The sequence below is a fragment of the Pseudophryne corroboree genome, unplaced genomic scaffold, assembly GCF_028390025.1.
Source record: "Pseudophryne corroboree isolate aPseCor3 unplaced genomic scaffold, aPseCor3.hap2 scaffold_150, whole genome shotgun sequence".
Lineage (NCBI taxonomy): Eukaryota > Metazoa > Chordata > Amphibia > Anura > Myobatrachidae > Pseudophryne > Pseudophryne corroboree.
The window spans coordinates 149,585-177,095 of record NW_026968131.1 but is presented as its reverse complement, the minus strand read 5'-3'; the positions used below and the strand labels follow the sequence as shown (position 1 = coordinate 177,095).

Genomic DNA, 27,511 nt, shown 5'->3' with positions numbered 1-27,511 from the left:
GACACCTTCGTTGAGTCAAAGTCTCTGGCTGTGGTCAGAACTTTGAAAATTTATGTCACCAGAACGGTTCAGATTAGGAAAACAGAGGCTCTGTTTGTCCTGTATGCTCCCAACAGGATTGGGTGTCCTGCTTCCATGTAGACCATTATGCGCTGGATCTGTGGTAAGATTCAGCATGCTCATTCCATGGCAGGATTGCCGTTACTGAATTAGGTGAAGACCCATTCTACTAGAAAGGTGGGTTCATCCTGGGCAGCTGGTCGGGGAGTCTCGGCATTGCAACTTTGCCGAGCAGCTATTTAGTAAACACTTTTGCTAAGTTTTACAAGTTTGATACCTTGGCTGATGATAACCTCAAGTTGGGTCATTCGGTGCTGCAGAGTCGTACGCACTCTCCCACCCGTTCAAGAGCTTTGGTATAACCCCATGGTTCTTAATGTGACCCCAGCATCCTCTAGGTCGTATGAGAAAATAGGATTTTAATACCTACCGGTAAATCCTTTTCTCTTAGTCCGTAGAGGATGCTGGGCACCCGTCCCAGTCCATACTGTGTCTGCAGTTATTACTTGTGGTTATACACATGTTATGTTATGGTTCTGGTCAGCTTTTTGCTGCAATTGTTCATGCCGTTGGCTTGTGTTCTGTTGAATGCCACGTTCTGCGGCATGCTTAAGGTGTGAGCTGGTAAGATGCTCACCTTAGTTTAACAATAAATCCTTTCCTCGAAATGTCCGTCTCCCTGGGCACAGTTCCTATAACTGGAGTCTGGAGGAGGGGCATAGAGGGAGGAGCCAGTTCACACCCTTTGAAAGTCTTAAAGTGCCCATGTCTCTTGCGGATCCCGTCTATACCCCATGGTTCTTAATGTGACCCCAGCATCCTCTACGGACTAAGAGAAAAGGATGCCCTTGCGCACTATCCTGACTTCTCCTCCCGTCTGCTTACTTTGTGCCTTCCAACGCACAATGCGAACTACAGGTGGTGCTGCAGGGCCCACACCCTTTTACTTGCCTTACAGAACAGCTCTGGAGCTGTTACAGTGCCCAGCTGCTGCAAGAAATCAGCTTGAATGCTTCAGGGGATGGGGCATGGCCAACATGAGCCCCACACCAAAGTAGGGTGGGGGTGTTTAATGCGAACTAGGGGTCATCCAAGCACCGCAAAAGGCCGCCATGCCCTGCATGCCCCTTTTCTCTTTTCATATGCAGATGAGGGTTCCAGCCAACTTTGGCCCACATCTTGGATGACATCACCGTATGCAAATCCGTCTTCTGCAGACCTTCCCCCAGGAATGCTTGTACTAGTTGTTGCATATGGTTTGATATTTGATGGTGCTTCAATATTAGGCAGCCTTCCACCCTCCCATGTTCATCTGAATAGATGTGGTCTCCCTGCAGTTGTTGTCCCCAGACGAGAGTTCCCTTGTGCGTCCTCAGTTGAATCTCCTTAACTTGACGGGGGAGGGGCTGCCCGAGCAGCCACCCTCCCCAGCCCTATCCCAACTCATACTTATTTTGCATATGAGATCTCTTGATCATGAAGATTGTTCTCACAGGGTGAGGTTCATCCATTATATTTTAAAATAGGAAGGTACAAATTACATATTTGAATTGCATCTATGTGCTGGATTCAAATGTCCCCCCCCCCCCCCTTCCTTTCTCAATTGTGCCCGTCAGCAGCTATTCTAAGGTTGCTGCCAATGGGTGTGACACATTAATTTCTTCTGTGGGGTACACTGGACTCCACAAGGATTCACATTGGGGTGTAGAGTAGGATCTTGATCTGAGGCACCAACCGGCTCAAAGCTTTTGACTGTTCCCAAGATGCTCAGCGCATCCTCCTCTATAACCCCGCTTCCATGAACAGGGAGCTCAGTTTGTAGTTGGTGCCTTCAGTAGCAGGCCACTTAACAGGGGCCTGCCTCAGGCAGCCTATTCTTAGCTATTAATTTTGACAAGAAAAGAAGAACTTGTTTTATGAGAATCTACAAGGGCTGCAGCAGGCTAGGTCTAATGGACATCTTTACTGCAGCTTCATCACTCCCAGCGGCGCTGTATACTCCCGTGCCCTGGTTGCTGGGTCACTGCAGCGGAGGCTCCAGTTTCTTCCTAAGGTCAGTCACACACACACCGCCCTTCCGGATCACGAGGCCGCTGATGAAGGGGAGCGTGGCCGTAGGGGGTGGACCGTGTGCGCACTGGCGTGGACACTGATTACTGGGCAGCCGCTCCACTAGCCACCAGGTACAGTTAAGGAGCACAGGTCTGGGAGTTTTACTCCTATATTAACCCAATTTTGTACTGCCCGCAGCGCATTGTGATAGGTAATAGGGCCTGATTCAGGTTGGAATGCAATCACAATAAGCGATCCAACTGCAAAAATTGCTAACAGCATACGCATGTGCCTGCATTTTCTGCGGCACCCCGCAGAGAATGCGATCGCCTCTGCCTGTCAATCGGGGCGGGGGGGGGAGAGGGGGGTCAGCAACACTCCATTTCCAAGTCAGGGATGGAGCGGTGCGGGGGCAAGGCTTCAAAATGGGGTCTGCAACGGAGGAGACACAGGGGGCGTGGTCACAGCGGCTGTATGACATCACATTCAGCCGCTGTGATCACAAAAATGGTGGCGGCTTCCTGCGCGCACATACAGTTTGCACCAGCAGGAGGCTACACCATTTTTTATGATCACGCTGAACTGCAGTGCGACTGCAATTACAGCATGGTCAAGAATGGAGGCGTCATGCTGGGTGGCCATGCCCTGTCACTGTGCAGGAGCCAGCACCGCACACACACTAGTCCCCGGGTGCAGCCCCCAACCCCCGGGACACCCGGAGCAACAAAATGTAGATTCAGGCCACCAGGCCACGCCCCTACCTATGAAACCATGCCTCCTTTTTACCATTGCGCTGCTTATCTGCGCGCACTGCATTACAATCTTCTTCGCCACCTCTCTGGGTGTCACCAGTGATAGTGACACCTCTGCCATGCTTGTAGCAGCTGGTCCTAAGATCTACGCCTCAAGCCCTGAGTGTTTGCCCTTGTGACTTGTTGATCATCATAGCGAAGCAGATGCTTACAGAAAACTGCAGGGGCTTAGATTGAAAATAAAAAAATTGATGGGTATAAGGTAGAGAGGAGCGGGTTCGGTTCTCCGAGAACCGAATTCCCGACGAACTCCATGTGGTTTACACTGGTCCGAGGCAGGCTCGGTTGTTCCCGCCTGACTCGGAAAACCTGAACAAGGGAAAATGTCATCATCCCGCTGTCGGATTCTCTCGAGATTCGGATTCCATATAAAGAGCTGCGCGTTGCCGCCATTTTTACTCGTGCATTGAAGAGAGAGCGGAGAGGACGTGGCTATGTTCTCTCAGTGGAAATCTCAATATCAGTGCTCAGTATCAGTGGTTACTTATTGCTGCTCAGTAATACTAGTAGTGTGTCTCTCCTGCTCAGTGTCAGTTCTCGGTAGTATCCTCATCAGTGCTCAGTATCACTGCTCATTGTCTTGTGCTGCATTGTGGTGCTCAGCATACTACAGTACATTACTAATAGTCCAGTGCAGCATCTTGCTGCTCAGTGTCAGTTCTAGTATCCTCATCAGTGCTCACTATCACTGCTCATTACATTGTGGTGTTCTGTATACTACAGTAACATAGTAATATAGTAACATATAGTAACATAGTTTTTGAGGTTGAATAGAGGCAAATTGCCCATCGTGTTCAACCTGTTTTAAGTTGTGATGATTCTACATACTTGCTGAATAATGTTTTATGACTAGTTAGCTACTATAACTCATGTTACCCCCGGATTAACCATGTTGATATTTTAAGTATTATAACCGTGGATAGCTTTTTCATTCAGAAATGTATCCATTCCTTTTTTAAATCCAATTACAGAGTCCGCCATTACCACCTTCCCTGGCAGGGAATTCCACATCCTGATTGCCCTAACAGTGAACATCATAGTATCTCACCTGGCAGGTAAGTAGGAGTTGGGCTAGAGCTGTGGAGGATTGCTGCTCGGGCACCCCCTGTCAAGTGAAGGAGATCCAACTGAGGCAGCACAAGGGAACTCTCGAAAGAAGAACAAGGCTAGAGGAAGATCTGAGACAAAGAAATCTGACTTTTACCAGAGCTGACCAGAGGAAAGCACAAACGCAGTCCCCCACTACCACAAATAATGCAGTCGAGTTTCCCACATTTGGGGAAATCACAGGGGTCAGCATACCCAGAGTGCAATGAATGAACCTCACCCTGGGAGAACAATCTTCATGACCATGGTATCTCCTATGCAAAATAAGTATGATTTGGGATAGGGCTGGGGAGGGCCGCTGCTCAGGAACATCTCTGTCAAGTAAAGGAGATTCAACTGAGGCAACACAAGGGAACTCTCATCTGGGGACAACAACTGCAGGGAGAACACATATTTTCAGATGAACATGGGAGGGCAGAAGGCTGCCTAACACTGTAGCACCCCCAAACAACAAACCAAATGCAACTACTAGTGCAAGCATTCCTGGGGGAAGGCCTGCAGCAGATGGATTTGCATATGGTGATGTCATCCAAGCAGTGGGTCAAAGTTGGCTTCAACCCTCGTCTGCATATGAAAATAAAAAAGGGGTGTGCAGGGCATGGCGGCCTTTTGCGGCGCTTGGATGACCCCTAGTTTGCATTAAACACCTCCACCTTCCTTCGGTGTGGGGCTCATGTTGGCTATGCCCCAGCCCCTGAAGCATTCAAGCTGATTTCTTGCAGCAGCTGGGCACTGTAACAGCTCCAGAGCTGCTCTGTAAAGCAAGTAAAAGGGTGTGGGCCCTGCAGCACTACCTGTAGTTTGCATTGTGCGTTGGAAGGCACAAAGTAAGCAGACGGGAGAAGTCAGGATAGTGCACAAGGGCATAGAAGGGAGCGGCTCAAGAAAAGAGAAGTGGAAACAGACAGCAAACTAGGCTGGAGAGAGACCTGAGACAAAGAGATCTGAATTATACGAGAGCCGACCAGAGGAAACACAAATTATGTAATCAAGTGTCCCACATTTGGGGAAATCGTAGGAGCAGCACACCCAGAGTGCATTGGGTGAGCCTTGCCCTGGGAGAAGCACCTTCCTGATCATAGTATCTCACCTGGCAGGTAAGTAGGAGTTGGGCTAGAGCTGGGGAGGGTCGCTGTTCGGGCACCCCCCTGTCAAGTGAAGGAGATCCAACTGAGGCAGCACAAGGAAACTCTCGAAAAAAGAACAAGGCTAGAGGAAGATCTGAGACAAAGAAATCTGACTTTTACCAGAGCTGACCAGAGGAAAGCACAAACACAGTCCCCCACTACCACAAATAATGCAGTCGAGTTTCCCACATTTGGGGAAATGACAGGGGTCAGCATACCCAGAATGCAATGAATGAACCTCACCCTGGGAGAACAATCTTCATGACAATGGTATCTCCTATGCAAAATAAGTATGATTTGGGATAGGGCTGGGGAGGGCCGCTGCTCAGGCACATCCCTGTCAAGTAAAGGAGATTCAACTGAGGCAGCACAAGGGAACTCTCATCTGGGGACAACAACTGCAGGGAGAACACATATTTTCAGATGAACATGGGAGAGCAGAAGGCTGCCTAATACTGAAGCACCCCCAAACAACAAACCAAATGCAACAACTAGTACAAGCATTTCAGGGAAAAGGTCTGCAGAAGACGGATTTGCATACGGTGATGTCATCCAAGCAGTGGGCCAAAGTTGGCTGGAACCCTCATCTGCATATGAAAAGAGAAAAGGGGTATGCAGGGCATGGCGGCCTTTTGCGGCGCTTGGATGACCCTTAGTTCGCATTAAACACCTCCACCCTCCGTCGGTGTGGGGCTCATGTTGGCTATGCCCCAGCCCCTGAAGCATTCAAGCTGATTTCTTGCAGCAGCTGGGCACTGTAACAGCTCCAGAGCTGCTCTGTAAGGCAAGTAAAAGGGTGTTGGCCCTGCAGCACTACCTGTAGTTTGCATTGTGCGTTGGAAGGCACAAAGTAAGCAGACAGGAGAAGTCAGGAGAGTGCACAAGGGCAAGGGCAGGGGCTCAAGAAAAGAGAAGTGGAAACAGACAGCAAACTAGGCTGGAGAGAGACCTGAGACAAAGAGATCTGAATTATACGAGTAGCCGACCAGAGGAAACACAAATTATGTAGTCAAGTGTCCCACATTTGGGGAAATCGTAGGAGCAGCACACCCAGAGTGCAATGGGTGAGCCTTGCCCTGGGAGAAGCACCTTCCTGATCATAGTATCTCACCTGGCAGGTAAGTAGGAGTTGGGCTAGAGCTGGGGAGGGTCGCTGCTCGGGCACCCCCCTGTCAAGTGAAGGAAATCCAACTGAGGCAGCACAAGGAAACTCTCAAAAAAAGAACAAGGCTAGAGGAAGATCTGAGACAAAGAAATCTGACTTTTACCAGAGCTGACCAGAGGAAAGCACAAACACAGTCCCCCACTACCACAAATAATGCAGTCGAGTTTCCCACATTTGGGGAAATCACAGGGGTCAGCATACCCAGAATGCAATGAATGAACCTCACCCTGGAAGAACAATCTTCATGACCATGGTATCTCCTATGCAAAATAAGTATGATTTGGGATAGGGCTGGGGATGGCCGCTGCTCAGGCACATCTCTGTCAAGTAAAGGAGATTCAACTGAGGCAGCACAAGAGAACTCTCATCTGGGGACAACAACTGCAGGGAGAACACATATTTTCAGATGAACATGGGAGAGCAGAAGGCTGCCTAATACTGAAGCACCCCAAACAACAAACCAAATGCAACAACTAGTACAAGCATTCCTGGGGGAAGGTCTGCAGAAGACGTATTTGCATACGGTGATGTCATCCAAGCAGTGGGCCAAAGTTGGCTGGAACCCTCATCTGCATATGAAAAGAGAAAAGGGGTATGCAGGGCATGGCGGCCTTTTGCGGCGCTTGGATGACCCTTAGTTCGCATTAAACACCTCCACCCTCCGTCGGTGTGGGGCTCATGTTGGCTATGCCCCAGCCCCTGAAGCATTCAAGCTGATTTCTTGCAGCAGCTGGGCACTGTAACAGCTCCAGAGCTGCTCTGAAAGGCAAGTAAAAGGGTGTGGGCCCTGCAGCACTACCTGTAGTTTGCATTGTGCGTTGGAAGGCACAAAGTAAGCAGACAGGAGAAGTCAGGAGAGTGCACAAGGGCATAGAAGGCAGCGGCTCAAGAAAAGAGAAGTGGAAACAGACAGCAAACTAGGCTGGAGAGAGACCTGAGACAAAGAGATCTGAATTATACGAGAGCCGACCAGGGGAAACGCAAATTATGCAGTCAAGTTTCCCACATTTGGGGAAATCGCAGGAGCAGCACACCCAGAGTGCAATGGGTGAGCCTTGCCCTGGGAGAAGCACCTTCATGATCATAGTATCTCACCTGGCAGTTATGTAGGAGTTGGGCTAGAGCTGGGGAGGGTCGCTGCTCGGGTACCCCCCTGTCAAGTGAAGGAGATCAAACTGAGGCAGCACAATGGAACTCTCGAAAGAAGAACAAGGCTAGAGGAAGATCTGAGACAAAGAAATCTGACTTTTACCAGAGCTGACCAGAGGAAAACACAAACACAGTCCCCCACTACCACAAATAATGCAGTTGAGTTTCCCACATTTGGGGAAATCACAGGGGTCAGCATACCCAGAATGCAATGAATGAACCTCACCCTGGGAGAACAATCTTTATGATCATGGTATCTCCTATGCAAAATAAGTATGATTTGGGATAGGGCTGCGGAGGGCCGCTGCTCAGGCACATCTCTGTCAAGTAAAGGAGATTCAACTGAGGCAGCACAAGGGAACTCTCATCTGGGGACAACAACTGCCGGGAGAACACATATTTTCAGATGAACATGGGAGGGCAGAAGGCTGCCTAATACTGAAGCACCCCCAAACAACAAACCAAATGCAACAACTAGTACAAGCATTCCTGGGGGAAGGTCTGCAGAAGACGGATTTGCATACAGTGATGTCATCCAAGCAGTGGGCCAAAGTTGGCTGGAACCCTCATCTGCATATGAAAAGAGAAAAGGGGTATGCAGGGCATGGCGGCCTTTTGCGGCGCTTGGATGACCCTTAGTTCGCATTAAACACCCCCACCCTACTTCGGTGTGGGGCTCATGTTGGCCATGCCCCAGCCCCTGAAGCATTCAAGCTGATTTCTTGCAGCAGCTTGGCACTGTAACAGCTCCAGAGCTGCTCTGTAAGGCAAGTAAAAGGGTGTGGGCCCTGCAGCACTACCTGTAGTTTGCATTGTGCATCGGAAGGCACAAAGTAAGCAGACAGGAGGAGAAGTCAGGATAGTGCACAAGGGTATAGAAGGGAGGGGCTCAAGAAAAAAGAAGTGGAAACAGACAGCAAACTAGGCTGGAGAGAGACCTGAGACAAAGAGATCTGAATTATACGAGAGCCGACCAGAGGAAACACAAATTATGTAATCAAGTGTCCCACATTTGGGGAAATCGTAGGAGCAGCACACCCAGAGTGCATTGGGTGAGCCTTGCCCTGGGAGAAGCACCTTCCTGATCATAGTATCTCACCTGGCAGGTAAGTAGGAGTTGGGCTAGAGCTGGGGAGGGTCGCTGTTCGGGCACCCCCCTGTCAAGTGAAGGAGATCCAACTGAGGCAGCACAAGGAACCTCTCGAAAAAAGAACAAGGCTAGAGGAAGATCTGAGACAAAGAAATCTGACTTTTACCAGAGCTGACCAGAGGAAAGCACAAACACAGTCCCCCACTACCACAAATAATGCAGTCGAGTTTCCCACATTTGGGGAAATGACAGGGGTCAGCATACCCAGAATGCAATGAATGAACCTCACCCTGGGAGAACAATCTTCATGACAATGGTATCTCCTATGCAAAATAAGTATGATTTGGGATAGGGCTGGGGAGGGCCGCTGCTCAGGCACATCCCTGTCAAGTAAAGGAGATTCAACTGAGGCAGCACAAGGGAACTCTCATCTGGGGACAACAACTGCAGGGAGAACACATATTTTCAGATGAACATGGGAGAGCAGAAGGCTGCCTAATACTGAAGCACCCCCAAACAACAAACCAAATGCAACAACTAGTACAAGCATTCCAGGGAAAAGGTCTGCAGAAGACGGATTTGCATACAGTGATGTCATCCAAGCAGTGGGCCAAAGTTGGCTGGAACCCTCATCTGCATATGAAAAGAGAAAAGGGGTATGCAGGGCATGGCGGCCTTTTGCGGCGCTTGGATGACCCTTAGTTCGCATTAAACACCTCCACCCTCCGTCGGTGTGGGGCTCATGTTGGCTATGCCCCAGCCCCTGAAGCATTCAAGCTGATTTCTTGCAGCAGCTGGGCACTGTAACAGCTCCAGAGCTGCTCTGTAAGGCAAGTAAAAGGGTGTTGGCCCTGCAGCACTACCTGTAGTTTGCATTGTGCGTTGGAAGGCACAAAGTAAGCAGACAGGAGAAGTCAGGAGAGTGCACAAGGGCAAGGGCAGGGGCTCAAGAAAAGAGAAGTGGAAACAGACAGCAAACTAGGCTGGAGAGAGACCTGAGACAAAGAGATCTGAATTATACGAGTAGCCGACCAGAGGAAACACAAATTATGTAGTCAAGTGTCCCACATTTGGGGAAATCGTAGGAGCAGCACACCCAGAGTGCAATGGGTGAGCCTTGCCCTGGGAGAAGCACCTTCCTGATCATAGTATCTCACCTGGCAGGTAAGTAGGAGTTGGGCTAGAGCTGGGGAGGGTTGCTGCTCGGGCACCCCCCTGTCAAGTGAAGGAAATCCAACTGAGGCAGCACAAGGAAACTCTCAAAAAAAGAACAAGGCTAGAGGAAGATCTGAGACAAAGAAATCTGACTTTTACCAGAGCTGACCAGAGGAAAGCACAAACACAGTCCCCCACTACCACAAATAATGCAGTCGAGTTTCCCACATTTGGGGAAATCACAGGGGTCAGCATACCCAGAATGCAATGAATGAACCTCACCCTGGAAGAACAATCTTCATGACCATGGTATCTCCTATGCAAAATAAGTATGATTTGGGATAGGGCTGGGGATGGCCGCTGCTCAGGCACATCTCTGTCAAGTAAAGGAGATTCAACTGAGGCAGCACAAGAGAACTCTCATCTGGGGACAACAACTGCAGGGAGAACACATATTTTCAGATGAACATGGGAGAGTAGTAAGGCTGCCTAATACTGAAGCACCCCAAACAACAAACCAAATGCAACAACTAGTACAAGCATTCCTGGGGGAAGGTCTGCAGAAGACGTATTTGCATACGGTGATGTCATCCAAGCAGTGGGCCAAAGTTGGCTGGAACCCTCATCTGCATATGAAAAGAGAAAAGGGGTATGCAGGGCATGGCGGCCTTTTGCGGCGCTTGGATGACCCTTAGTTCGCATTAAACACCTCCACCCTCCGTCGGTGTGGGGCTCATGTTGGCTATGCCCCAGCCCCTGAAGCATTCAAGCTGATTTCTTGCAGCAGCTGGGCACTGTAACAGCTCCAGAGCTGCTCTGAAAGGCAAGTAAAAGGGTGTGGGCCCTGCAGCACTACCTGTAGTTTGCATTGTGCGTTGGAAGGCACAAAGTAAGCAGACAGGAGAAGTCAGGAGAGTGCACAAGGGCATAGAAGGCAGCGGCTCAAGAAAAGAGAAGTGGAAACAGACAGCAAACTAGGCTGGAGAGAGACCTGAGACAAAGAGATCTGAATTATACGAGAGCCGACCAGGGGAAACGCAAATTATGCAGTCAAGTTTCCCACATTTGGGGAAATCGCAGGAGCAGCACACCCAGAGTGCAATGGGTGAGCCTTGCCCTGGGAGAAGCACCTTCATGATCATAGTATCTCACCTGGCAGTTATGTAGGAGTTGGGCTAGAGCTGGGGAGGGTCGCTGCTCGGGTACCCCCCTGTCAAGTGAAGGAGATCAAACTGAGGCAGCACAATGGAACTCTCGAAAGTAGAACAAGGCTAGAGGAAGATCTGAGACAAAGAAATCTGACTTTTACCAGAGCTGACCAGAGGAAAACACAAACACAGTCCCCCACTACCACAAATAATGCAGTTGAGTTTCCCACATTTGGGGAAATCACAGGGGTCAGCATACCCAGAATGCAATGAATGAACCTCACCCTGGGAGAACAATCTTTATGACCATGGTATCTCCTATGCAAAATAAGTATGATTTGGGATAGGGCTGGGGAGGGCCGCTGCTCAGGCACATCTCTGTCAAGTAAAGGAGATTCAACTGAGGCAGCACAAGGGAACTCTCATCTGGGGACAACAACTGCCGGGAGAACACATATTTTCAGATGAACATGGGAGGGCAGAAGGCTGCCTAATACTGAAGCACCCCCAAACAACAAACCAAATGCAACAACTAGTACAAGCATTCCTGGGGGAAGGTCTGCAGAAGACGGATTTGCATACAGTGATGTCATCCAAGCAGTGGGCCAAAGTTGGCTGGAACCCTCATCTGCATATGAAAAGAGAAAAGGGGTATGCAGGGCATGGCGGCCTTTTGCGGCGCTTGGATGACCCTTAGTTCGCATTAAACACCCCCACCCTACTTCGGTGTGGGGCTCATGTTGGCCATGCCCCAGCCCCTGAAGCATTCAAGCTGATTTCTTGCAGCAGCTTGGCACTGTAACAGCTCCAGAGCTGCTCTGTAAGGCAAGTAAAAGGGTGTGGGCCCTGCAGCACTACCTGTAGTTTGCATTGTGCATCGGAAGGCACAAAGTAAGCAGACAGGAGGAGAAGTCAGGATAGTGCACAAGGGTATAGAAGGGAGGGGCTCAAGAAAAAAGAAGTGGAAACAGACAGCAAACTAGGCTGGAGAGAGACCTGAGACAAAGAGATCTGAATTATATGAGAGCCGACTAGGGGAAACACAAATTATGCAATCAAGTTTCCCATATTTGGGGAAATCGCAGGGGCAGCACACCCAGAGTGCAATGGGTGAGCCTTGCCCTGGGAGAAGCAACTTCATGATCATAGTATCTCACCTGGCAGGTAAGTAGGAGTTGGGCTAGAGCTGGGGAGGGTCGCTGCTCGGGCACCCCCCTGTCAAGTGAAGGAGATCCAACTGAGGCAGCACAAGGGAACTCTTGAAAGAAGAACAAGGCTAGAGGAAGATCTGAGACAAAGAAATCTGACTTTTACCAGAGCTGACCAGAGGAAAGCACAAACACAGTCCCCCACTACCACAAATAATGCAGTTGAGTTTCCCACATTTGGGGAAATCACAGAGGTCAGCATACCCAGAATGCAATGAATGAACCTAACCCTGGGAGAACAATCTTCATGACCATGGTATCTCCTATGCAAAATAAGTATGATTTGGGATAGGGCTGGGGAGGGCCGCTGCTCAGGCACATCTCTGTCAAGTAAAGGAGATTCAACTGAGGCAGCACAAGGGAACTCTCATCTGGGGACAACAACTGCAGGGAGAACACATATTTTCAGATGAACATGGGAGGGCAGAAGGCTGCCTAATACTGAAGCACCCCCAAACAACAAACCAAATGCAACAACTAGTGCAAGCATTCCTGGGGGAAGGCCTGCCGCAGATGGATTTGCATATGGTGATGTCATCCAAGCAGTGGGTCAAAGTTGGCTTCAACCCTCGTCTGCATATGAAAAGAGAAAAGGGGCATGCAGGGCATGGCGGCCTTTTGCGGCGCTTGGCTGACCCCTAGTTTGCATTAAACACCTCCACCCTCCGTCGGTGTGGGGCTCATGTTGGCTATGCCCCAGCCCCTGAAGCATTCAAGCTGATTTCTTGCTGCAGCTGGGCACTGTAACAGCTCCAGAGCTGCTCTGTAAGGCAAGTAAAAGGGTGTGGGCCCTGCAGCACTACCTGTAGTTTGCATTGTGCGTTGGAAGGCACAAAGTAAGCAGACAGGAGAAGTCTGGAGAGTGCACAAGGGCATAGAAGGCAGCGGCTCAAGAAAAGAGAAGTGGAAACAGACAGCAAACTAGGCTGGAGAGAGACCTGAGACAAAGAGATCTGAATTATACGAGAGCCGACCAGGGGAAACACAAATTATGCAGTCAAGTTTCCCAGCACAAGGGAACTCTCATCTGGGTACAACAACTGCAGGGAGAACACATATTTTCAGATGAACATGGGAGGGCAGAAGGCTGCCTAATACTGAAGCATCCCCAAACAACAAACCAAATGCAACAACTAGTAAAAGCATTCCAGGGTGAAGGTCTGCAGAAGATGGATTTGCATACGGTGATGTCATCCAAGCAGTGGGCCAAAGTTGGCTGGAACCCTCATCTGCATATAAAAAGAGAAAAGGGTTATGCAGGGCATGGCGGCCTTTTGCGGCGCTTGGATGACCCCTAGTTTGCATTAAACACCTCCACCCTCCTTCGGTGTGGGGCTCATGTTGGCTATGCCCCAGCCCCTGAAGCATTCAAGCTGATTTCTTGCAGCAGCTGGGCACTGTAACAGCTCCAGAGCTGCTCTGTAAGGCAAGTAAAAGGGTGTGGGCCCTGCAGCACTACCTATAGTTCGCATTGTGCGTTGGAAGGCACAAAGTAAGCAGAAAGGAGGAGAAGTCAGGATAGTGCGCAAGGGCATAGAAGGGAGCGGCTCAAGAAAAGAGAAGTGGAAACAGACAGCAAACTAGGCTGGAGAGAGACCTGAGACAAAGAGATCTGAATTATACGAGAGCCGACCAGGGGAAACACAAATTATGCAGTCAAGTTTCCCACATTTGGGGAAATCGCAGGAGCAGCACACCCAGAGTGCAATGGGTGAGCCTTGCCCTGGGAGAAGCACCTTCATGATCATAGTATCTCACCTGGCAGGTAAGTAGGAGTTGGGCGAGAGCTGGGGAGGGTCGCTGCTCGGGTACTTCCCTGTAAAGTGAAGGAGATCCAACTGAGGCAGCACAAGGGAACTCTCGAAAGAAGAACAAGGCTAGAGGAAAATCTGAGACAAAGAAATCTGAGTTTTACCAGAACTGACCAGAGGAAAGCACAAACACAGTCCCCCACTACCACAAATAATGCAGTCGAGTTTCCCACATTTGGGTAAATCACAGGGGTCAGCATACCCAAAATGCAATGAATGAACCTCACCCTGGGAGAACAATCTTCATGACCATGGTATCTCCTATGCAAAATAAGTATGATTTGGGATAGGGCTGGGGAGGGCCGCTGCTCATGCACATCTCTGTCAAGTAAAGGAGATTCAACTGAGGCAGCACAAGGGAACTCTCATCTGGGGACAACAACTGCAGGGAGAACACATTTTTTCAGATGAACATGGGAGGGCAGAAGGCTGCCTAATACTGAAGCACCCCCAAACAACAAACCAAATGCAACAACTAGTACAAGCATTCCTGGGGGAAGTTCTGCAGAAGACGGATTTGCATACGGTGATGTCATCCAAGCAGTGGGCAAAAGTTGGCTGGAACCCTCATCTGCATATGAAAAGAGAAAAGGGGTATGCAGGGCATGGCGGCCTTTTGCGGCGCTTGGATGACCCTTAGTTCGCATTTAACACCCCCACCCTCCTTCGGTGTGGGGCTCATGTTGGCCATGCCCCATCCCCTGAAGCATTCAAGCTGATTTCTTGCAGCAGCTTGGCACTGTAACAGCTCCAGAGCTGCTCTGTAAGGCAAGTAAAAGGGTGTGGGCCCTGCAGCACTACCTGTAGTTTGCATTGTGCATTGGAAGGCACAAAGTAAGCAGACAGGAGGAGAAGTCAGGATAGTGCACAAGGGTATAAAAGCGAGTTTCCCACATTTGGGAAAATCACAGGGGTCAGCATACCCAGAATGCAATGAATGAACCTCACCCTGGGAGAACAATCTTCATGACCATGGTATCTCCTATGCAAAATTAGTATGATTTGGGATAGGGCTGGGGAGGGCCGCTGCTCAGGCACATCTCTGTCAAGTAAAGGAGATTCAACTGAGGCAGCACAAGGGAACTCTCATCTGGGGACAACAACTGCAGGGAGAACACATATTTTCAGATGAAAATCTTGGTCATGCTCTGGTTTCTCTTCAGAACGAACAAATCTTTCGCCTTTTACTAAAGATTTCCGTGGAGAGGAGCAAAACCAAGTTTTATCTCAATTTTTGCATGCCCCATCTTTTTGGGGTTTCTTTTATCGGTTTAAAGATAGAATGAGTGTGCTTTAATGTAAGCTCATTTGCATAGAAATGACAGTAAATGTTTGTTTCTTTTCAAACAGAACTTTCTTGACCATGCTACTTGCTTGAAAGATCTGGGAGCACATGGAATACAGTACAAACCATGCTTATAGCAAGGAGAAGCCAGGTGAGAAATCTGCTTTCTTTCAAGTTGGGCGCTCACTTTGATCTGAATGAGGACTGCTGGCACAGCATTTAGGCGACAGGTGGAATCTTGGTCATGCTCTGGTTTCTGTTCAGAACGAACAAATCTTTCGCCTTTTATGAAAGATTTCTGTGGAGAGGAGCAAAACTGAGTTTTATCTCAATTTTTGCATGCCCCATATTATTGGGGTTTCTTTTATCAGTTTAAAGACAGAACGAGTGTGCTTACTTGTTAGCTTTAATGTAAGTTTATTTGCATAACAATGACTATAAATGTCTGTTTCTTTTCAAGCAGAACTTTCTTAACCATACTAATTGCTTGAAAGATCTGGGAGCACATGGAAAAGAGTACAAACCATGTTTATAGCAAGGGGAAGCCTGGTGAGAAATCTGCTTTCTTTCATTCAAATTGGGTGCTCACTTTGATCTGAATGAGAACTGCTGGCATGGCACTCAGGCGACAGGTGGAATCTTGGTCATGCTCTGGTTTCTCTTCAGAACTAACAAATATTTTGCCTTTTATTAAAGATTTCCGTGGAGAGGAGCAAAACTGAGTTTTATCTCACTTTTTGCATGCCCCATATTATTGGGGTTTCTTTTATCAGTTTAAAGACAGAACGGGTGTGCTTTCTTGTTAGCTTTAATGTAAGTTTATTTGCATAACAATGACAGTAAATGTTTGTTTCTTTTCAAACAGAACTTTCTTGACCATGCTACTTGCTTGAAAGATCTGGGAGCACATGGAAAACAGTACAAACCATGCAGTATCACAAGAGCCTTTATTTGATCTTTCATGAAGATAGAGCAGAATTGAGGACACGTCAACAATTTCTGCCGAAGGTGGTTCATCTTTCCACATGGTGCCTTTGGCCACTGACACCTTCGTTGAGTCAAAGTCTCTGGCTGTGGTCAGAACTTTGAAAATTTATGTCACCAGAACGGTTCAGATTAGGAAAACAGAGGCTCTGTTTGTCCTGTATGCTCCCAACAGGATTGGGTGTCCTGCTTCCATGCAGACCATTATGCGCTGGATCTGTGGTAAGATTCAGCATGCTCGTTCCACGGCAGGATTGCCGTTACTGAAGTAGGTGAAGACCCATTCTACTAGAAAGGTGGGTTCATCCTTGGCAGCTGGTCGGGGAGTCTCGGCATTGCAACTTTGCCGAGCAGCTATTTAGTAAACACTTTTGCTAAGTTTTACAAGTTTGATACCTTGGCTGATGATAACCTTAAGTTGGGTCATTCGGTGCTGCAGAGTCGTACGCACTCTCCCACCCGTTCAAGAGCTTTGGTATAACCCCATGGTTCTTAATGTGACCCCAGCATCCTCTAGGTCGTATGAGAAAATAGGATTTTAATACCTACCGGTAAATCCTTTTCTCTTAGTCTGTAGAGGATGCTGGGCACCCGTCCCAGTCCATACTGTGTCTGCAGTTATTACTTGTGGTTATACACATGTTGTGTTATGGTTCTGGTCAGCTTTTTGCTGCAATTGTTCATGCCGTTGGCTTGTGTTCTGTTGAATGCCACGTTCTGCGGCATGCTTAAGGTGTGAGCTGGTAAGATGCTCACCTTAGTTTAACAATAAATCCTTTCCTCGAAATGTCCGTCTCCCTGGGCACAGTTCCTATAACTGGAGTCTGGAGGAGGGGCATAGAGGGAGGAGCCAGTTCACACCCTTTGAAAGTCTTAAAGTGCCCATGTCTCTTGCGGATCCCGTCTATACCCCATGGTTCTTAATGTGACCCCAGCATCCTCTACGGACTAAGAGAAAAGAATGCCCTTGCGCACTATCCTGACTTCTCCTCCCGTCTGCTTACTTTGTGCCTTCCAACGCACAATGCAAACTACAGGTAGTGCTGCAGGGCCCACACCCTTTTACTTGCTTTACAGAGCAGCTCTGGAGCTGTTACAGTGCCCAGCTGCTGCAAGAAATCAGCTTGAATGCTTCAGGGGCTGGGGCATAGCCAACATGAGCCCCACACCGAAGGAGGGTGGAGGTGTTTAATGCGAACTAGGGGTCATCCAAGCGCCGCAAAAGGCCGCCATGCCCTGCACACCCCTTTATTCTTTTCATATGCAGACGAGGGTTGAAGCCAACTTTGACCCACTGCTTGGATGACATCACCATATTCAAATCCATCTGCTGCAGGCCTTCCCCCAGGAATGCTTGCACTAGTTGTTGCATTTGGTTTGTTGTTTGGGGGTGCTTCAGTATTAGGCAGCCTTCTGCCCTCCCATGTTCATCTGAAAATATGTGTTCTCCCTGCAGTTGTTGTCCCCAGATGAGAGTTCCCTTGTGCTGCCTCAGTTGAATCTCCTTTACTTGACAGAGATGTGCCTGAGCAGCGGCCCTCCCCAGCCCTATCCCAAATCATACTTATTTTGCATAGGAGATACCATGGTCATGAAGATTGTTCTCCCAGGGTTAGGTTCATTCATTGCATTCTGGGTATGCTGACCCCTGTGATTTCCCCAAATGTGGGAAACTCAACTGCATTATTTGTGGTAGTGGGGGACTGTGTTTGTGCTTTCCTCTGGTCAGCTCTGGTAAAAGTCAGATTTCTTTGTCTCAGATCTTCCTCTAGCCTTGTTCTTCTTTCGAGAGTTCCCTTGTGCTGCCTCAGTTGGATCTCCTTCACTTGACAGGGGGGTGCCCGAGCAGCGACCCTCCCCAGCTCTAGCCCAACTCCTACTTACCTGCCAGGTGAGATACTATGATCATGAAGATGCTTCTCCCAGGGCAAGGCTCACCCATTGCACTCTGGGTGTGCTGCCCCTGCGATTTCCCCAAATGTGGGAAACTTGACTGCATAATTTGTGTTTCCCCTGGTCGGCTCTCATATAATTCAGATCTCTTTGTCTCAGGTCTCTCTCCAGCCTAGTTTGCTGTCTGTTTCCACTTCTTTTTTCTTGAGCCCCTCCCTTCTATACCCTTGTGCACTATCCTGACTTCTCCCGTCTGCTTACTTTGTGCCTTCCAACGCACAATGCAAACTACAGGTAGTGCTGCAGGGCCCACACCCTTTTACTTGCTTTACAGAGCAGCTCTGGAGCTGTTACAGTGCCCAGCTGCTGCAAGAAATCAGCTTGAATGCTTCAGGGGCTGGGGCATAGCCAACATGAGCCCCACACCGAAGGAGGGTGGAGGTGTTTAATGCGAACTAGGGGTCATCCAAGCGCCGCAAAAGGCCGCCATGCCCTGCACACCCCTTTTTTCTTTTCATATGCAGACGAGGGTTGAAGCCAACTTTGACCCACTGCTTGGATGACATCACCATATGCAAATCCATCAGCTGCAGGCCTTCCCCCAGGAATGCTTGCACTAGTAGTTGCATTTGGTTTGTTGTTTGGGGGTGCTTCAGTTTTAGGCAGCCTTCTGCCCTCCCATGTTCATCTGAAAATATGTGTTCTCCCTGCAGTTGTTGTCCCCAGATGAGAGTTCCCTTGTGCTGCCTCAGTTGAATCTCCTTTACTTGACAGAGATGTGCCTGAGCAGCGGCCCTCCCCAGCCCTATCCCAAATCATACTTATTTTGCATAGGAGATACCATGGTCATGAAGATTGTTCTCCCAGGGTTAGGTTCATTCATTGCATTCTGGGTATGCTGACCCCTGTGATTTCCCCAAATGTGGGAAACTCAACTGCATTATTTGTGGTAGTGGGGGACTGTGTTTGTGCTTTCCTCTGGTCAGCTCTGGTAAAAGTCAGATTTCTTTGTCTCAGATCTTCCTCTAGCCTTGTTCTTCTTTCGAGAGTTCCCTTGTGCTGCCTCAGTTGGATCTCCTTCACTTGACAGGGGGGTGCCCGAGCAGCGACCCTCCCCAGCTCTAGCCCAACTCCTACTTACCTGCCAGGTGAGATACTATGATCATGAAGATGCTTCTCCCAGGGCAAGGCTCACCCATTGCACTCTGGGTGTGCTGCCCCTGCGATTTCCCCAAATGTGGGAAACTTGACTGCATAATTTGTGTTTCCCCTGGTCGGCTCTCATATAATTCAGATCTCTTTGTCTCAGGTCTCTCTCCAGCCTAGTTTGCTGTCTGTTTCCACTTCTTTTTTCTTGAGCCCCTCCCTTCTATACCCTTGTGCACTATCCTGACTTCTCCCGTCTGCTTACTTTGTGCCTTCCAAAGCACAATGCAAACTACAGGTAGTGCTGCAGGGCCCACACCCTTTTACTTGCTTTACAGAGCAGCTCTGGAGCTGTTACAGTGCCCAGCTGCTGCAAGAAATCAGCTTAAATGCTTCAGGGGCTGGGGCATAGCCAACATGAGCCCCTCACCGAAGGAGGGTGGAGGTGTTTAATGCGAACTAGGGGTCATCCAAGCGCCGCAAAAGGCCGCCATGCCCTGCACACCCCTTTATTCTTTTCATATGCAGACGAGGGTTGAAGCCAATTTTGACCCACTGCTTGGATGACATCACCATATTCAAATCCATCTGCTGCAGGCCTTCCCCCAGGAATGCTTGCACTAGTTGTTGCATTTGGTTTGTTGTTTGGGGGTGCTTCAGTATTAGGCAGCCTTCTGCCCTCCCATGTTCATCTGAAAATATGTGTTCTCCCTGCAGTTGTTGTCCCCAGATGAGAGTTCCCTTGTGCTGCCTCAGTTGAATCTCCTTTACTTGACAGAGATGTGCCTGAGCAGCGGCCCTCCCCAGCCCTATCCCAAATCATACTTATTTTGCATAGGAGATACCATGGTCATGAAGATTGTTCTCCCAGGGTTAGGTTCGTTCATTGCATTCTGGGTATGCTGACCCCTGTGATTTCCCCAAATGTGGGAAACTCAACTGCATTATTTGTGGTAGTGGGGGACTGTGTTTGTGCTTTCCTCTGGTCAGCTCGGGTAAAAGTCAGATTTCTTTGTCTCAGATCTTCCTCTAGCTTTGTTCTTCTTTCGAGAGTTCCCTTGTGCTGCCTCAGTTGGATCTCCTTCACTTGACAGGGGGGTGCCCGAGCAGCGACCCTCCCCAGCTCTAGCCCAACTCCTACTTACCTGCCAGGTGAGATACTATGATCATGAAGATGCTTCTCCCAGGGCAAGGCTCACCCATTGCACTCTGGGTGTGCTGCCCCTGCGATTTCCCCAAATGTGGGAAACTTGACTGCATAATTTGTGTTTTCCCTGGTCGGCTCTCATATAATTCAGATCTCTTTGTCTCAGGTCTCTCTCCAGCCTAGTTTGCTGTCTGTTTCCACTTCTTTTTTCTTGAGCCCCTCCCTTCTATACCCTTGTGCACTATCCTGACTTCTCCCGTCTGCTTACTTTGTGCCTTCCAACGCACAATGCAAACTACAGGTAGTGCTGCAGGGCCCACACCCTTTTACTTGCTTTACAGAGCAGCTCTGGAGCTGTTACAGTGCCCAGCTGCTGCAAGAAATCAGCTTAAATGCTTCAGGGGCTGGGGCATAGCCAACATGAGCCCCACACCGAAGGAGGGTAGAGGTGTTTAATGCGAACTAGGGGTCATCCAAGCGCCGCAAAAGGCCGCCATGCCCTGCACACCCCTTTTTTCTTTTCATATGCAGACGAGGGTTGAAGCCAACTTTGACCCACTGCTTGGATGACATCACCATATGCAAATCCATCTGCTGCAGGCCTTCCCCCAGGAATGCTTGCACTAGTAGTTGCATTTGGTTTGTTGTTTGGGGGTGCTTCAGTTTTAGGCAGCCTTCTGCCCTCCCATGTTCATCTGAAAATATGTGTTCTCCCTGCAGTTGTTGTCCCCAGATGAGAGTTCCCTTGTGCTGCCTCAGTTGAATCTCCTTTACTTGACAGAGATGTGCCTGAGCAGCGGCCCTCCCCAGCCCTATCCCAAATCATACTTATTTTGCATAGGAGATACCATGGTCATGAAGATTGTTCTCCCAGGGTGAGGTTCATTCATTGCATTCTGGGTATGCTGACCCCTGTGATTTCCCCAAATGTGGGAAACTCGACTGCATTATTTGTGGTAGTGGGGGACTGTGTTTGTGCTTTCCTCTGGTCAGCTCTGGTAAAAGTCAGATTTCTTTGTCTCAGATCTTCCTCTAGCCTTGTTCTTCTTTCGAGAGTTCCCTTGTGCTGCCTCAGTTGGATCTCCTTCACTTGACAGGGGGGTGCCCGAGCAGCGACCCTCCCCAGCTCTAGCCCAACTCCTACTTACCTGCCAGGTGAGATACTATGATCATGAAGATGCTTCTCCCAGGGCAAGGCTCACCCATTGCACTCTGGGTGTGCTGCCCCTGCGATTTCCCCAAATGTGGGAAACTTGACTGCATAATTTGTGTTTCCCCTGGTCGGCTCTCATATAATTCAGATCTCTTTGTCTCAGGTCTCTCTCCAGCCTAGTTTGCTGTCTGTTTCAACTTCTTTTTTCTTGAGCCCCTCCCTTCTATACCCTTGTGCACTATCCTGACTTCTCCCGTCTGCTTACTTTGTGCCTTCCAACGCACAATGCAAACTACAGGTAGTGCTGCAGGGCCCACACCCTTTTACTTGCTTTACAGAGCAGCTCTGTAGCTGTTACAGTGCCCAGCTGCTGCAAGAAATCAGCTTGAATGCTTCAGGGGCTGGGGCATAGCCAACATGAGCCCCACACCGAAGGAGGGTGGAGGTGTTTAATGCGAACTAGGGGTCATCCAAGCGCCGCAAAAGGCCGCCATGCCCTGCACACCCCTTTATTCTTTTCATATGCAGACGAGGGTTGAAGCCAACTTTGACCCACTGCTTGGATGACATCACCATATTCAAATCCATCTGCTGCAGGCCTTCCCCCAGGAATGCTTGCACTAGTTGTTGCATTTGGTTTGTTGTTTGGGGGTGCTTCAGTATTAGGCAGCCTTCTGCCCTCCCATGTTCATCTGAAAATATGTGTTCTCCCTGCAGTTGTTGTCCCCAGATGAGAGTTCCCTTGTGCTGCCTCAGTTGAATCTCCTTTACTTGACAGAGATGTGCCTGAGCAGCGGCCCTCCCCAGCCCTATCCCAAATCATACTTATTTTGCATAGGAGATACCATGGTCATGAAGATTGTTCTCCCAGGGTTAGGTTCATTCATTGCATTCTGGGTATGCTGACCCCTGTGATTTCCCCAAATGTGGGAAACTCAACTGCATTATTTGTGGTAGTGGGTGACTGTGTTTGTGCTTTCCTCTGGTCAGCTCGGGTAAAAGTCAGATTTCTTTGTCTCAGATCTTCCTCTAGCCTTGTTCTTCTTTCGAGAGTTCCCTTGTGCTGCCTCAGTTGGATCTCCTTCACTTGACAGGGGGGTGCCCGAGCAGCGACCCTCCCCAGCTCTAGCCCAACTCCTACTTACCTGCCAGGTGAGATACTATGATCATGAAGTTGCTTCTCCCAGGGCAAGGCTCACCCATTGCACTCTGGGTGTGCTGCCCCTGCGATTTCCCCAAATGTGGGAAACTTGACTGCATAATTTGTGTTTCCCCTGGTCGGCTCTCATATAATTCAGATCTCTTTGTCTCAGGTCTCTCTCCAGCCTAGTTTGCTGTCTGTTTCCACTTCTTTTTTCTTGAGCCCCTCCCTTCTATACCCTTGTGCACTATCCTGACTTCTCCCGTCTGCTTACTTTGTGCCTTCCAACGCACAATGCAAACTACAGGTAGTGCTGCAGGGCCCACACCCTTTTACTTGCTTTACAGAGCAGCTCTGGAGCTGTTACAGTGCCCAGCTGCTGCAAGAAATCAGCTTAAATGCTTCAGGGGCTGGGGCATAGCCAACATGAGCCCCACACCGAAGGAGGGTAGAGGTGTTTAATGCGAACTAGGGGTCATCCAAGCGCTGCAAAAGGCCGCCATGCCCTGCACACCCCTTTTTTCTTTTCATATGCAGACGAGGGTTGAAGCCAACTTTGACCCACTGCTTGGATGACATCACCATATGCAAATCCATCTGCTGCAGGCCTTCCCCCAGGAATGCTTGCACTAGTAGTTGCATTTGGTTTGTTGTTTGGGGGTGCTTCAGTTTTAGGCAGCCTTCTGCCCTCCCATGTTCATCTGAAAATATGTGTTCTCCCTGCAGTTGTTGTCCCCAGATGAGAGTTCCCTTGTGCTGCCTCAGTTGAATCTCCTTTACTTGACAGAGATGTGCCTGAGCAGCGGCCCTCCCCAGCCCTATCCCAAATCATACTTATTTTGCATAGGAGATACCATGGTCATGAAGATTGTTCTCCCAGGGTGAGGTTCATTCATTGCATTCTGGGTATGCTGACCCCTGTGATTTCCCCAAATTTGGGAAACTCGACTGCATTATTTGTGGTAGTGGGGGACTGTGTTTGTGCTTTCCTCTGGTCAGCTCTGGTAAAAGTCAGATTTCTTTGTCTCAGATCTTCCTCTAGCCTTGTTCTTCTTTCGAGAGTTCCCTTGTGCTGCCTCAGTTGGATCTCCTTCACTTGACAGGGGGTGCCCAAGCAGCAATCCTCCACAGCTCTAGCCCAACTCCTACTTACCTGCCAGGTGAGATACTATGATCTTCACTGTTAGGGCAATCAGGATGTGGAATTCCCTGCCAGGGAAGGTGGTAATGGTGGACTCTGTAATTGGATTTAAAAAAGGAATGGATACATTTCTGAATGAAAAAGCTATCCAAGGTTATAATACTTAAAATATCAACATGGTTAATCCGGGGGTAACATGAGTTGTAGTAGTTAACTAGTCATAAAACATTATTCAGCAAGTATGTAGAATCATCACAACTTAAAACAGGTTGAACACGATGGGCAATTTGCCTCTTTTCAACCTCAAAAACTATATTACTATATGTTACTATATTACTATGTTACTGTAGTATACAGAACACCACAATGTAATGAGCAGTGATAGTGAGCACTGATGAGGATACTAGAACTGACACTGAGCAGCAAGATGCAGCACTGGACTATTAGTAATGTACTGTAGTATGCTGAGCACCACAATGCAGCACAAGACAATGAGCAGTGATACTGAGCACTGATGAGGATACTACTGAGAACTGACACTGAGCAGGAGAGACACACTACTAGTATTACTGAGCAGCAATAAGTAACCACTGATAATGAGCACTGATATTGAGATTTCCACTGAGAGAACATAGCCACGTCCTCTCCGCTCTCTCTTCAATGCACGAGTAAAAATGGCGGCAACGCGCAGCTCTTTATATGAAATCCGAATCTCGCGAGAATCCGACAGCGGGATGATGACATTTTCCCTTGTTCAGGTTTTCCGAGTCAGGCGGGAACAACCGAGCCTGCCTCGGACCAGTGTAAACCACGTGGAGTTCGTGGGGAATTCGGTTCTCGGAGAACCGAACCCGCTCCTCTCTACCTTATACCCATAATTTTTTTTATTTTCAATCTAAGCCCCTGCAGTTTTCTGTAAGCATCTGCTTCGCTATGATGATCAACAAGTCACAAGGGCAAACACTCAGGGCTTGAGGCGTAGATCTTAGGACCAGCTGCTACAAGCATGGCAGAGGTGTCACTATCACTGGTGACACCCAGAGAGGTGGCGAAGGAGATTGTAATGCAGTGCGCGCAGATAAGCAGCGCAATGGTAAAAAGGAGGCATGGTTTCATAGGTAGGGGCGTGGCCTGGTGGCCTGAATCTACATTTTGTTGCTCCGGGTGTCCCGGGGGTTGGGGGCTGCACCCAGGGACTAGTGTGTGAGCGGTGCTGGCTCCTGCACAGTGACAGGACATGGCCACCCAGCATGACGCCTCCCTTCTTGACCATGCTGTAATTGCAGTCGCACTGCAGTTCAGCGTGATCATAAAAAATGGTGTAGCCTTCTGCTGGTGCAGACTGTATGTGCGCGCAGGAAGCCGCCACCATTTTTGTGATCACAGCGGCTGAATGTGATGTCATACAGCCGCTGTGACCACGCCCCCTGTGTCTCCTCCGTTGCAGACCCCATTTTGAAGCCTTGCCCCCGCACCGCTCCATCCCTGACTTGGAAATGGAGTTTTGCTGACCCCCCTCTCCCCCCCTGCCCCGATTGACAGGCAGAGGCGATCGCATTCTCTGCGGGGTGCCGCAGAAAATGCAGGCACATGCGTATGCTGTTAGCAATTTTTGCAGTTGGATCGCTTATTGTGATTGCAATCCAACCTGAATCAGGCCCTATTACCTATCGCAATGCGCTGCGGGCAGTACAAAATTGGTTTAATATGGGAGAAAAACCCCCAGACCTGTGCTCCTTAACTGTACCTGGTGGCTTGTGGAGCGGCTGCCCAGTAATCAGTGTCCACGCCAGTGCGCACACGGTCCACCCCCTACGGCCACGCTCCCCTTTATCAGCGGCCTCGTGATCCGGAAGGGTGGTGTGTGTGTGACTGACCTTAGGAAGAAACCGGAGCCTCCGCTGCAGTGACCCAGCAACCAGGGCACGGGAGTATACAGCGCCGCTGGGAGTGATGAAGCTGCAGTAAAGATGTCTATTAGACCTAGCCTGCTGCAGCCCTTGTAGATTCTCATAAAAAAAGTTCTTATTTTCTTGTCAAAATTAATAGCTAAGAATAGGCTGCCTGAGGCAGGCCCCTGTTAAGTGGCCTGCTACTGAAGGCACCAACTACAAACTGAGCTCCCTGTTCATGGAAGCGGGGTTATAGAGGAGAATGCGCTGAGCATCTTGGGAACAGTCAAAAGCTTTGAGCCGGTTGGTGCCTCAGATCAAGATCCTACTCTACACCCCAATGTGAATCCTTGTGGAGTCCAGTGTACCCCACAGAAGAAATTAATGTGTCACACCCATTGGCAGCAACCTTAGAATAGCTGCTGACGGGCACAATTGAGAAAGGAAGGGGGGGGGGGGACATTTGAATCCAGCACATAGATGCAATTCAAATATGTAATTTGAACCTTCCTATTTTAAAATATAATGGATGAACCTCACCCTGTGAGAACAATCTTCATGATATAGAGATCTCATATGCAAAATAAGCATGAGTTGGGATAGGGCTGGGGAGGGTGGCTGCTCGGGCAAGCCCCTCCCCCGTCAAGTTAAGGAGATTCAACTGAGGAAGCACAAGGGAACTCTCGTCTGGGGACAACAACTGCAGGGAGACCACATCTTTTCAGATGAACATGGGAGGGCGGAAGGCTGCCTAATACTAAAGCACCATCAAATATCAAACCATATGCAATAACTAGTACAAGCATTCCTGGGGGAAGGTCTGCAGGAGACGAATTTGCATACGGTGATGTCATCCAAGCAGTGGGCCAAAGTTGGCTGGAACCCTCATCTGCATATGAAAAGAGAAAAGGGTTATGCAGGGCATGGCGGCCTTTTGCGGCGCTTGGATGACCCCTAGTTCGCATTAAACACCTCCACCCTCCTTCGGTGTGGGGTTCATGTTGGCTATGCCCCAGCCCCTGAAGCATTCAAGCTGATTTCTTGCAGCAGCTGGGCACTGTAACAGCTCCAGAGCTGCTCTGTAAGGCAAATAAAAGGGTGTGGGCCCTGCAGCACTACCTGTAGTTCGCATTGTGCATTGGAAGGCACAAAGTAAGCAGACGGGAGAAGTCAGGATAGTGCGCAAGGGTATAGAAGGGAGCGGCTCAAGAAAAGAGAAGTGGAAACAGACAGCAAACTAGGCTGGAGAGAGACCTGAGACAAAGAGATCTGAATTATACGAGAGCCGACCAGGGGAAACACAAATTATGCAGTCAAGTTTCCCACATTTGGGGAAATCGCAGGGGCAGCACACCCAGAGTGCAATGGGTGAGCCTTGCCCTGGGAGAAGCACCTTCAAGATCATAGTATCTCACCTGGCAGGTAAGTAGGAGTTGGGCTAGAGCTGGGGAGGGTCGCTGCTCGGGCACCCCCCTGTCAAGTGAAGGAGATCCAACTGAGGCAGCACAATGGAACTCTCGAAAGAAGAACAAGGCTAGAGGAAGATCTGAGACAAAGAAATCTGACTTTTACCAGAGCTGACCAGCGGAAAACACAAACACAGTCCCCCACTACCACAAATAATGCAGGCGAGTTTCCCACATTTGGGGAAATCACAGGGGTCAGCATTCCCAGAATGCAATGAATGAACCTCACCCTGGGTGAACAATTTTCATGACCATGGTGTCTCCTATGCAAAATAAGTATGATTTGTGATAGGGCTGGGGGGGGGGGCCGCTGCTCAGGCACATCTCTGTCAAGTAAAGGAGATTCAACTGAGGCAGCACAAGGGAACTCTCATCTGGG

The 27,511-nt window shown here is 49.2% G+C and overlaps 28 non-coding genes and 6 pseudogenes across 28 annotated transcripts; 14 read left to right on the top strand and 20 right to left on the bottom strand.

Moving 5' to 3' along the window:
• Nucleotides 1-4,138: 4,138 nt before the first annotated feature.
• On the bottom strand, nucleotides 4,139-4,302 carry LOC134999332 (U1 spliceosomal RNA). The gene has a single exon (XR_010201445.1). It is a non-coding gene; the product is annotated as a U1 spliceosomal RNA (small nuclear RNA).
• A 671-nt stretch (nucleotides 4,303-4,973) lies between these two features.
• Nucleotides 4,974-5,136, bottom strand: LOC134999443 (U1 spliceosomal RNA). Its single transcript, XR_010201538.1, has one exon. It is a non-coding gene; the product is annotated as a U1 spliceosomal RNA (small nuclear RNA).
• A 152-nt stretch (nucleotides 5,137-5,288) lies between these two features.
• Nucleotides 5,289-5,452, bottom strand: LOC134999797 (U1 spliceosomal RNA). The gene has a single exon (XR_010201869.1). It is a non-coding gene; the product is annotated as a U1 spliceosomal RNA (small nuclear RNA).
• A 668-nt stretch (nucleotides 5,453-6,120) lies between these two features.
• On the bottom strand, nucleotides 6,121-6,284 carry LOC134999360 (U1 spliceosomal RNA). The gene has a single exon (XR_010201468.1). It is a non-coding gene; the product is annotated as a U1 spliceosomal RNA (small nuclear RNA).
• A 152-nt stretch (nucleotides 6,285-6,436) lies between these two features.
• LOC134999641 (U1 spliceosomal RNA) lies at nucleotides 6,437-6,600 on the bottom strand. The gene has a single exon (XR_010201720.1). It is a non-coding gene; the product is annotated as a U1 spliceosomal RNA (small nuclear RNA).
• Nucleotides 6,601-7,270: 670 nt separating this feature from the next.
• Nucleotides 7,271-7,433, bottom strand: LOC134999434 (U1 spliceosomal RNA). Its single transcript, XR_010201533.1, has one exon. It is a non-coding gene; the product is annotated as a U1 spliceosomal RNA (small nuclear RNA).
• Nucleotides 7,434-7,585: 152 nt separating this feature from the next.
• LOC135000093 (U1 spliceosomal RNA) lies at nucleotides 7,586-7,749 on the bottom strand. Its single transcript, XR_010202124.1, has one exon. It is a non-coding gene; the product is annotated as a U1 spliceosomal RNA (small nuclear RNA).
• Nucleotides 7,750-8,423: 674 nt separating this feature from the next.
• Nucleotides 8,424-8,586, bottom strand: LOC134999442 (U1 spliceosomal RNA). The gene has a single exon (XR_010201537.1). It is a non-coding gene; the product is annotated as a U1 spliceosomal RNA (small nuclear RNA).
• Nucleotides 8,587-8,738: 152 nt separating this feature from the next.
• Nucleotides 8,739-8,902, bottom strand: LOC134999796 (U1 spliceosomal RNA). The gene has a single exon (XR_010201868.1). It is a non-coding gene; the product is annotated as a U1 spliceosomal RNA (small nuclear RNA).
• Nucleotides 8,903-9,570: 668 nt separating this feature from the next.
• On the bottom strand, nucleotides 9,571-9,734 carry LOC134999359 (U1 spliceosomal RNA). Its single transcript, XR_010201467.1, has one exon. It is a non-coding gene; the product is annotated as a U1 spliceosomal RNA (small nuclear RNA).
• A 152-nt stretch (nucleotides 9,735-9,886) lies between these two features.
• LOC134999640 (U1 spliceosomal RNA) lies at nucleotides 9,887-10,050 on the bottom strand. Its single transcript, XR_010201719.1, has one exon. It is a non-coding gene; the product is annotated as a U1 spliceosomal RNA (small nuclear RNA).
• Nucleotides 10,051-10,721: 671 nt separating this feature from the next.
• Nucleotides 10,722-10,884, bottom strand: LOC134999433 (U1 spliceosomal RNA). Its single transcript, XR_010201532.1, has one exon. It is a non-coding gene; the product is annotated as a U1 spliceosomal RNA (small nuclear RNA).
• Nucleotides 10,885-11,036: 152 nt separating this feature from the next.
• Nucleotides 11,037-11,200, bottom strand: LOC134999635 (U1 spliceosomal RNA). Its single transcript, XR_010201715.1, has one exon. It is a non-coding gene; the product is annotated as a U1 spliceosomal RNA (small nuclear RNA).
• Nucleotides 11,201-11,902: 702 nt separating this feature from the next.
• Nucleotides 11,903-12,037, bottom strand: LOC134999418 (U1 spliceosomal RNA; annotated as a pseudogene).
• Nucleotides 12,038-12,189: 152 nt separating this feature from the next.
• On the bottom strand, nucleotides 12,190-12,353 carry LOC134999672 (U1 spliceosomal RNA). The gene has a single exon (XR_010201750.1). It is a non-coding gene; the product is annotated as a U1 spliceosomal RNA (small nuclear RNA).
• Nucleotides 12,354-13,683: 1,330 nt separating this feature from the next.
• Nucleotides 13,684-13,846, bottom strand: LOC134999951 (U1 spliceosomal RNA). The gene has a single exon (XR_010202015.1). It is a non-coding gene; the product is annotated as a U1 spliceosomal RNA (small nuclear RNA).
• A 152-nt stretch (nucleotides 13,847-13,998) lies between these two features.
• LOC134999709 (U1 spliceosomal RNA) lies at nucleotides 13,999-14,162 on the bottom strand. Its single transcript, XR_010201785.1, has one exon. It is a non-coding gene; the product is annotated as a U1 spliceosomal RNA (small nuclear RNA).
• A 593-nt stretch (nucleotides 14,163-14,755) lies between these two features.
• On the bottom strand, nucleotides 14,756-14,883 carry LOC134999471 (U1 spliceosomal RNA; annotated as a pseudogene).
• Nucleotides 14,884-15,027: 144 nt separating this feature from the next.
• On the top strand, nucleotides 15,028-15,143 carry LOC134999525 (U5 spliceosomal RNA). Its single transcript, XR_010201603.1, has one exon. It is a non-coding gene; the product is annotated as a U5 spliceosomal RNA (small nuclear RNA).
• A 270-nt stretch (nucleotides 15,144-15,413) lies between these two features.
• Nucleotides 15,414-15,529, top strand: LOC134999582 (U5 spliceosomal RNA). The gene has a single exon (XR_010201661.1). It is a non-coding gene; the product is annotated as a U5 spliceosomal RNA (small nuclear RNA).
• Nucleotides 15,530-15,815: 286 nt separating this feature from the next.
• Nucleotides 15,816-15,931, top strand: LOC134999593 (U5 spliceosomal RNA). The gene has a single exon (XR_010201671.1). It is a non-coding gene; the product is annotated as a U5 spliceosomal RNA (small nuclear RNA).
• A 1,782-nt stretch (nucleotides 15,932-17,713) lies between these two features.
• LOC134999419 (U1 spliceosomal RNA) lies at nucleotides 17,714-17,877 on the top strand. The gene has a single exon (XR_010201521.1). It is a non-coding gene; the product is annotated as a U1 spliceosomal RNA (small nuclear RNA).
• A 152-nt stretch (nucleotides 17,878-18,029) lies between these two features.
• LOC135000005 (U1 spliceosomal RNA) lies at nucleotides 18,030-18,171 on the top strand (annotated as a pseudogene).
• Nucleotides 18,172-18,863: 692 nt separating this feature from the next.
• LOC134999408 (U1 spliceosomal RNA) lies at nucleotides 18,864-19,027 on the top strand. The gene has a single exon (XR_010201511.1). It is a non-coding gene; the product is annotated as a U1 spliceosomal RNA (small nuclear RNA).
• A 152-nt stretch (nucleotides 19,028-19,179) lies between these two features.
• Nucleotides 19,180-19,321, top strand: LOC135000004 (U1 spliceosomal RNA; annotated as a pseudogene).
• A 692-nt stretch (nucleotides 19,322-20,013) lies between these two features.
• Nucleotides 20,014-20,177, top strand: LOC134999628 (U1 spliceosomal RNA). The gene has a single exon (XR_010201707.1). It is a non-coding gene; the product is annotated as a U1 spliceosomal RNA (small nuclear RNA).
• A 152-nt stretch (nucleotides 20,178-20,329) lies between these two features.
• On the top strand, nucleotides 20,330-20,492 carry LOC134999983 (U1 spliceosomal RNA). Its single transcript, XR_010202044.1, has one exon. It is a non-coding gene; the product is annotated as a U1 spliceosomal RNA (small nuclear RNA).
• Nucleotides 20,493-21,163: 671 nt separating this feature from the next.
• On the top strand, nucleotides 21,164-21,327 carry LOC134999850 (U1 spliceosomal RNA). The gene has a single exon (XR_010201918.1). It is a non-coding gene; the product is annotated as a U1 spliceosomal RNA (small nuclear RNA).
• A 152-nt stretch (nucleotides 21,328-21,479) lies between these two features.
• Nucleotides 21,480-21,621, top strand: LOC135000003 (U1 spliceosomal RNA; annotated as a pseudogene).
• Nucleotides 21,622-22,313: 692 nt separating this feature from the next.
• On the top strand, nucleotides 22,314-22,477 carry LOC134999749 (U1 spliceosomal RNA). The gene has a single exon (XR_010201823.1). It is a non-coding gene; the product is annotated as a U1 spliceosomal RNA (small nuclear RNA).
• A 152-nt stretch (nucleotides 22,478-22,629) lies between these two features.
• Nucleotides 22,630-22,771, top strand: LOC134999345 (U1 spliceosomal RNA; annotated as a pseudogene).
• Nucleotides 22,772-23,463: 692 nt separating this feature from the next.
• LOC134999613 (U1 spliceosomal RNA) lies at nucleotides 23,464-23,627 on the top strand. Its single transcript, XR_010201691.1, has one exon. It is a non-coding gene; the product is annotated as a U1 spliceosomal RNA (small nuclear RNA).
• A 3,306-nt stretch (nucleotides 23,628-26,933) lies between these two features.
• Nucleotides 26,934-27,096, bottom strand: LOC135000039 (U1 spliceosomal RNA). Its single transcript, XR_010202078.1, has one exon. It is a non-coding gene; the product is annotated as a U1 spliceosomal RNA (small nuclear RNA).
• A 152-nt stretch (nucleotides 27,097-27,248) lies between these two features.
• Nucleotides 27,249-27,412, bottom strand: LOC134999879 (U1 spliceosomal RNA). The gene has a single exon (XR_010201946.1). It is a non-coding gene; the product is annotated as a U1 spliceosomal RNA (small nuclear RNA).
• Nucleotides 27,413-27,511: the final 99 nt, after the last annotated feature.